The following is a 9,013-nucleotide window of genomic DNA, read 5'->3' as shown; positions in this document are numbered from 1 at the left end:
ATAATATTCTTTTCCTATATTTCTCACATAAAGTAAAGAAGACTTTTGCATCAATGTACTATATATCATAATCACATATTAGCAAACTATAAAGAAATGAAGACTAATGCATCAATGCACTAAATATCATAATCGTGTATTAGCTTGCCGATAGTAAAGAGGACTAAAGCATCAATGTACAATCATAATCACATATTAGCTCAATTTTATTGATGGCTTGAAGACAAAGCCGTCTATTTCTTAAAACAAAATTTTGCAGCTACAATCACGATCTCAACAACAACAACATAAGCATATAATCTCACAAGTGGGGTTTGGGGAGGGTGGGGTGTACGCAACCTCACCCCTACCTTGTGAAGTTAGAGAGATTGTTTCCAATAGATACCTCGGCTCAAGTAAAACATATCAAATGAGGCATGGAAAGGGAAACAGTAGATACAATCACTATCTCCACTATTCAAATTAAGAATAGGATGTTAGAAACTCCACGTAAAAAGACCAGATTGATCCAACAATGATGAATCGAAAATGCAAATTAAATTTAATTGACAGTACAAAAAATCTGCAGAAAAAAGGAAATTTTCTCATATGATCTTCTCCCTCTAGTCTCTCTTCTAGTATCACAAACAGACCAAACCTAAAATTAGATCTTTAAATGATTTAAAACATGTGTAATGAGCCATAAAAAGATAGCTTTGATCCAAATAACTTTTCTCATTTACATAGGATGAAAAACCAAATAAAAAAACAAAAAAATAAAAGTGAAGAGAAACCATCCACACGCATCCACTAGATAGTGAATGTATGTACCAAATCAGTCATTAAGATGCTGGACCAAAACATTTAAAAATCACAATATGGATTCCACTTGTAAAGTTATTTTTTTCATTTGTCGAGAAGTGGGGAAGCCTTAGCAGGTCCTATTTCAAAAGTCTAATGATGTTTGCAGAATTTTGTGCCATCATAAGATATGATTCAACCAGAGAATGAGGCAGTAATACATACCAGTATACATGAAGATGCAGATAACCATGTGGTCATTTTTCATTCTTCTGACGGGGCTGCTTTCTAAAGAAACAACACAAGTTTCAGCTATAAGAATATGGTCATCATCAGCAATATTATCTTCACAAAGGCCTGGATGCCCAGAAAGATGTGGCAACGTAACCATTCCTTTTCCATTTGGAATAGGAAAAGAGTGTTACTTCAATGAAGCATTTGAATTGAGCTGCGATAATAACACTGCTTTGAGTGATGGTGATGGTGTGTATGTGCATTACATATCAAAGGACTCCATCACGGTTGATATTGATTTTATTTCGCACCACTACAACAAATCATCTGGAATGAACATTTACCGTGATGCATTTGTAGCCAGTTCGAGGAACTAGCGACGAGTATTTCAGTTTTTCCAACAAGAACAAGTTTGTAGCCATTGGGTGTGACATTTATGCTAATGTCAAAGATTCAGACACTGGTAGCAGTGTAAGTGGATGTGCTTCTTACTGTGACAACTCCACTAATAATGTTTCATCCTCTTCAGCTTCAACATCATATTGCACTGGGAATAACGGTTGTTGTCAGTCTGAATTTTCAAAAATAATACCAAGGGAGTTCACCATGTCCACACAAACAATGAACACGGAGAACACATCATGGAGATCTAGCAATTGCACCTATTACTTACTTATAGAAAAGGGCAGTTCTGAGTCTGACTTCACTCAGTTACGTGGTAAGTGCAAAGAAGACGATTCTTACAAAGGAAGGATGGTGTTGGACTGGGTGATTGGCAATGTTAGTTGCAACAAAGCCATGCGAAGGCCAAAATATGCATGTAGAAAGAACAGCAGGTGCATCGATGATACTACTAGACCTGCTGGGGGATACCGATGCGATTGCTCTTCTGGTTATCAAGGCAATCCTTACCTCTTTCATGGATGCCAAGGTACTAATTTCCCTGTTCATTTCTCTTTTTTTGTTTTTGTGATTTAACTTGTGTATATTACTACCTCCGTTTTAGCATACATATCTTATTTTCGTTTTTAGTCTGTTTCAACAACGAACTTCATGTTTTTCTATATTTAGTAAGTTTTTAATTCCTACATTTCATATGTTACGCTTAATAAGACTCCCTTATAGGATTGACATGGAATCTCCAAGATCACAGGATTTAAAGTACTTTTAGGGGTTATTTGGTACAAAGATTAATAATGCAGGGATTAGTAACACATGAATTAGTAATGTAGAGATTAATAATGCAGGAATTATTTTTTATTAAGCGTTTGGTTCATTGCTTCCCACCTAATTTTGTGTTTGGTTTAAAACTCTACAAAAAGCTTCTTTCCAATTGTACCCTTACATTATTATAGGATTTTCTATTTCATGTAATCGGGAAGGTAGATAACTGTCAGACAATATATTTTTTTTGTGGCCTTCTAACTAGCTAGGAGAAGAACAATTTTGTCACCATGTTTGCTATTTTCTCACTTGAATTATTTGAGGGTAAATAATTGTTATCTTAATAAATTGATCACTCACAAAACGTCAATTTTCAATTTAAAAAAAGATAGACCATCTACTTTTAAAATTAAAAAGACCGTAAACAGTAAACAATAGTAAAATCGAACAAACCATCTTCGTTTACACATAAAATTGCAAGTTATAATTTTAATATGTATGCAATTTTATAAATTATTCAAAATACGTGGGCCTAACTCAACCCCAAAAGCTAGCTCATGAGGGGAGGATTGCTCAAGTCCATATAAGGAGACCACCAGTCTATTCCCCAACCAATGAGGGACTTTTACCCACTCTAACACCCCCTTCATGCTCAAGCCCAATTGACGCGTGGAACGGGAGCCCAAATGGGGCTGAACCTGGCTTTGATACCATGTAAAGATATGACACCTGGGCCTAACTCAACCCCAAAAGCTAGCTCATGAGGGGATGATTACTCAATCCATATAAGGAGACCACCAGTATGCCATGTGGCCATATATTTGCTTTTTTTGATTAGTAAATGTTAAACAACTCACATTTCAAATATTATATTGAATTTATTTTGCAACAAACAACTCTCTCTAAATAATAAAATTTGCAAGCTAATTTATTTAAATAAATTTACTAGTACAAATATAAGACATAAAACCAAGAAAATAAACAGAATGATTAAAAGGATTTGACGGATATTTTTGTCTTTACATATATTGATCCCATGGTATTAAATCCCATGTATTACTAATACCACCAAATAGAAGGTATTAGTTATACACCCTATAATACCATAGTGTATAACTAATACATGCATTAGTTATACATATGCCCAAAATTCCTACCAGACACAGTACTAAGTAATACCATACATAATACATGGATTATTTCTCCTAATACACTCTACCAAATACCAAATGACCCCTTAATGTGTTATAGACACCTTTATCTTTGATGTGCTAGATTGTTTATAGGCAGCAGTTTAGACTAAGACTATTTTATTCTGTAAGTTGTAACACTTTTGAAGGGGAACTACACTTTTGTTGTAGTATACCTGTGGATATATAGACTAAAGTTACCAGTTTCAAAAAATAAAATGTTTCGATACAATATTTGAAATGAAACAAAGAGAGCAACAATATAACAATATCCCACTGTACCCCTTTATTTTGACTTGTTTTTAGCATGTAACATGTCTTATTTTCTAAGTTACTAATCTCAGTTTTTATGATAATTACTTGTTAATTTCCACAGACATCGACGAGTGTGCAAGTCCAAAAAGGAATCATTGTCCCAACAATACTCGCTGTGTTAATACTCCTGGCAGTTACCATTGTGACTCAAATAATGTGAGACATACGCTAGCTAAACAACTCTCCATAGGTATTGTATAACTCTCTTCTTTGTCTTCTTTTTTCCCCTCTTGTTTCTTTGTTAGATTAGATTAAGCTTTCTCTAGCTTTTTATTTGAGACAAATTAGTCCCAACAAATGATTAATGATCCTTTTCATGTCATGACCTAACTAAAGACATTATAACATTTATTCTAGCTAGCTGCTCTTTAGAAAATTAGAAGCTTAACTTAAGCTTTAAAATTACAAAGGAGCCTGGAAAAGCATTTACCGCCCTTTCTCTTACTCTTAGATTCTCAAAATGAATTTATGCTTGTTTTATATGAGATTGGTTTGCTCACAAGCAGGTATTGGAGAAGCAATTACTTTTGTAATCCTGGTAGCAGTTTGTCTTTGGCTACACAAATGGCTCCGGAAGAGGGAAGAAAACAAAGCTAAACAAAAGTTTTTCAAGAGGAATGGTGGATTACTTTTGCGACAACGTATTTCCTTAAATGGAGAAAGTAGTGGTGGCTCTTTGCCAAAGCTCTTGTCTTCCCATATTCATGGAAACCTCAGTCACAGTTCTAATCCTACAGTCTCAAAGTCTGAGTTGGATGATCAGATTCTTCCGCACCCAGCAATAATATTATCGTGGGATCATCGGGTGCGAATTGCTGCAGAAATAGCAGGGGCACTATCTTACATGCACTCATGTGCTTCTACTCCCATTCTTCACAGAGATATAAAATCAAGCAACATATTACTAGACGATAATTTTAGAGCAGTGGTTTCTGATTTTGGACTATCGAGATTGTTGTCTGTTGACAAGACTCATTTAACAACAATGGTAGGGGGTACATTTGGTTACATAGATCCAGAATACTTCCGCTCAGGTCAACTTACAGACAAATGTGATGTCTATGCCTTTGGTGTAATTCTTGCAGAGCTGCTAACAAGTCAAAGAGTTGTCACTTCAAACCAACCAGAAGATCCAGGTTTGGTTATCCGTTTCACATTAGCATTGAAAGAAAATCGTATAATTGAGATTGTAGATCCTGAAATTGTAAAAGAAGTTGAGGATGAACATGTGATTCTTGCTGTGGCCAAACTTGCCAAGAGATGCTTAAATTTTAATGCAAGGAGAAGGCCATCCATGAAGGAAGTGGCAGCTGAACTTGAGAAACAAGGAAAAACGAGGCAAGATCTGCCTCATGATGAGAGTTTTCAAGATAACATTTTGCCAGAAAGTGAAAGTTCATGTAGTCATACTTCTGATTGTACCGAAGAAGATAATCAGAACTCAGTGTCTCACAATGAAATGCAGTATGACAGAAAGGGAAGTTTGTAACTTTTAGAACTTCAACTTTTATCTTTTGTAGTTGTAATGTTGAAGTAATTGCATGTATGGAAACATAATCAAATGAAGATTAGCATGATTTACATTAATATTTAAGTCGTATATATGATGAAATATTGTGTTATGATTTTATTTATTATGCTTTATAATAGGATTGTTCATGGGGTTTGATTCGGTTTTCATCAAAAGCAAAACTAGACCAACTATATAGCTTTTTTGGTTTGGCTTTTTTTGGGGTTTGATTAGGTTTTCATCAAAAGCAAAACTAGACCAAATATATAGCTTTTTTGGTTTGCCTTTTTTTTTTGATAATCGTGGTGTCCAGGCCAGATTTCGCGCACTTCTACTAATTGCACGGGATACCTGCTACATGCCACTAGCAATACGGACTAGGTAACTCTGTCTTCATGACATTTTCATTGGTGGATGTAGTCACCAACTCCTCGCGTTTCTACCAATCCCTTACAATCAGGCCACGACAACATACCTTTGTGTAATTCCACGAGTTCGATCTAGGGAGGGTAGAGCGTACATAGATCTTATCATACCTTGGAAGGTAGATGGCCCTAATCCCTAATGATCAAGCCTATTTTCAATTATTCCATCACCAAGAAACTATGTTTTGGTTGGTCATTTTCCATAGGCCAAGCAACTATAGGCACCCCTGGACCATAGTAACACTCTATGCAAGAATTTCAACCACAATGACTCATGAACCCACCTGTAGACGAAGAACCATGATTTCTGTTTGTGTGTGCTTGGGATAGAAGTTTTTGTATAAATATATTGTCATGTTATTAAGTACTTTTACTTGAGTTCTTTTCTTTCTAAGAAGTGGAATAGAATGGGTAACCCTCCACTCTACAGATGTAACTACAACACAACTGGAAATTAGAAATGCAGTTAAAGACAGGACTCTGAATTATGCAAGGAACAAATTGAGCTACTTAAGGATAAACCTTGCAAATTTTCGGATAATTGAAGGATTTTTGCATAGTGGTAGTATGAAGATGAAGTTTAAGTTTGTGATATAATTAAAGGATGTTTTTAGGCCAAAAAATATAGGTCCTTTGCAGCAATTTTAAGGTCTATTTATCATATTATGTTTATTCATTCTTATACTAAAATAGAGCTGTGCTGAGAGTTACAATAGATATAAATATATCTTGAAGATACTAATCCAGTTACTGGTCAAACTGATCTTGTTGTTTTCATTGATAATCCACAAAACAAAATAATAGAACAACAATATCCAATGACATCTTCGGTGTAATCCCTCAAGTGACACTATAACAAAATGCATATATAGCTATAAAATATGTCATGGGTAAGTATGAAAATTTCCCGAAAATTACTTCGGATAAAAATACATTTTAAAATAAACAGATTTTAAATTGTGTATGCTCTTGTTTCTAAATATTTATAACAACCAGATTTTTTGTCCTTCAAATCTCTTTAGAACCACAAATTGTGCTCACTAAAAATATGTAAGCACAAAAAATAGGGACCCAATAGGCTATTGAGTACAATAATACTAGTGTATGCTAAAACCCTTTAATACCAATAATTAAACCTGGTTGTTATTGATTTTTAACATTTATGGAGTCATAGTCAGATCCAAAATTTAAAATTTCAGTTTCTACAACAACTTCAAGTTAATTTAGTGATAAAAATTAACGACTTTTAGCATTTATGGAGTCAGAGTCGGATCCAAAACTTAAAATGCCAGTTTCTACAACAACTTCAAGTTAATATAATAATAAAAATTGAGTTCACAGGTAAATATTTGTAGACATTTAGAAAAATTGTCAATATAAATACCTAGTTAGGAAAGTAATTGAATTCCCGTGAACCCATATGCTATATTCTAGATTCGCCTATGAATTGAGTGTATAATGGAGGGTGCAATCGACCATATTTTTCTGGTCTACTCTGATTTATATGGAATGGACATAGTCAGAGTGTCAGACTTGTAGGGACTAGTTTCCCCATCACACATAATGAAAAGGTGACCCTTACTGGAGCCAAGCTTGACAAGAGATCAGAGACGGAATTAGGATTTGGACTTTTAAATTCTAGAAAAGACAGCTTATTGGGGTTCTAGTAATTTCAACACGAAAAGTAAATGTTTCGTGATCTCCGGTCCAATGAAGAACTCCAACATATAAAAACAGAAGATAAAAAGTTCTCTAAAATGGTCACAGCACCCGTATCAAAAAGGAGATACGAAAGTAGCAAATCAATAGCAGCAACAGACAATTTTGAGAATAACAAGGAAAAACACTGAAAAAAACTAGCTATGGTTCGTGACTCGAAATTTTGCAGCTACAATCACGATCTCAACAACAACATAAGCAGTGTAATCTCACAAGTGGGGTTTGGGGAGGGTGGAGTGTATGCAATCTTACCCTTACCTTGCAAAGGTAGAGAGAGGTTGTTTCCAATAGACACTCAACTCAAGTAAAACATATCAAATGAGGCATGGAAAGGGAATACAGTATATACAATCACAATCTCCACTATTCAAATTAAGAATAGAATGTTAGAAACTCCACGTAAAAAAAATCAGCTTGATCCAACAATGATGAATCAAAAATGCAAATTAAATCTAACTGACAGCACGAAAAATCTGCAGAAAAAAGGAATTTTTTTCTCATATGATCTTCTCCCTCTAGTCAAAACTGTCTGCCTTAATCTCTCTTCTTGTATCACAAACAGAACAAACCTAAAATTAGATCTTTGAAATGATTGAAAACATGAGTAGTGAGCCAAAAAAAGATAGGTTTGATCCAAATAACTTTTTTCATTTATATAGGATGAAAAAATAAATATAAAAGACAATACATGAGTATCACTTTCTATTAGAGAGAGAGATTCCAAGTAACAGAAACAGCCATCCCATATATTAAGAACAAAAACCAAAAAAAAAAAAAAAAAGAAAGTGAAAAGAAAACATCCACACAAATGCTGGACCAAAACATTTCAAAATTACAATATGGATCCCACTTGTAAAGTTATTACTTGTTTCATTTGTTGAGATGTGGGGAAGGCTTATCAGCTTCTCTTTCAAAAGTATTACGTTTGCAGAATTGTGCCATTATAAGATATGACTCAAGCAGAGAATGAGGCAGTAGAACATACCAGTATACACGAAGATGCAGATTACCATGTGGTCATTTTTCATTCTTCTGATGGGGCTTCTCTCTAAAGAAACAACACAAGTTTCAGCTATAAGAATATGGTCATCATCAGCAATATTATCTTCACAAAGGCCTGGCTGCCCAGAAAGATGTGGCAATGTAACCATTCCTTATCCATTTGGAATAGGAAAAGAGTGTTACTTCAATGAAGAATTTGAAGTGAGCTGCAATAACAACACTGTTTTTAGTCTTGGTACTGGTCATCCTGTTCAACACATATCAATGGACTCCATCACTGTTGATATTACTTTCAGTTCAAAGCACTACAACAAATGATCTGGAAAGAACATCTACGGTGATAAAATTCTTCAATCAACCAGGAGCGAGCATTTCAGTATTTCTAACAAGAACAAAATAGTAGCCATTGGATGTGATATTTATGCTTATGTCAAAGATTTAGACACTGGTAGTGGAGGCAGCATTGTAACTGGATGTGCTTCTTTCTGTGGCAACTCCACTTATAATGTTTCATCCTCTTTAGCTTCATCATCTTATTGCACTGGGAATAACGGTTGTTGTCAGTCCGAATTTTCAAAAATACCAAGAGAATTCAGTGTGTCCATACAAACAATGAACACGGCGGAAACATCTTGGACATCTAGAGATTGCACCTATTTCTTAGTTGTGGAAAA

At 34.7% G+C, this 9,013-nt stretch overlaps 1 pseudogene; it reads left to right on the top strand.

Annotated features, from left to right (window-relative positions):
* The first annotated feature begins 986 nt into the window (after positions 1-986).
* LOC125852052 (wall-associated receptor kinase 5-like) lies at positions 987-5,249 on the top strand (annotated as a pseudogene).
* Positions 5,250-9,013: the final 3,764 nt, after the last annotated feature.

This window comes from Solanum stenotomum, unplaced genomic scaffold (genome assembly GCF_019186545.1).
Source record: "Solanum stenotomum isolate F172 unplaced genomic scaffold, ASM1918654v1 scaffold31887, whole genome shotgun sequence".
Lineage (NCBI taxonomy): Eukaryota > Viridiplantae > Streptophyta > Magnoliopsida > Solanales > Solanaceae > Solanum > Solanum stenotomum.
The sequence above is the reverse complement of the archived record's forward strand: the minus strand, read 5'-3'. Positions and strand labels throughout refer to the sequence as shown.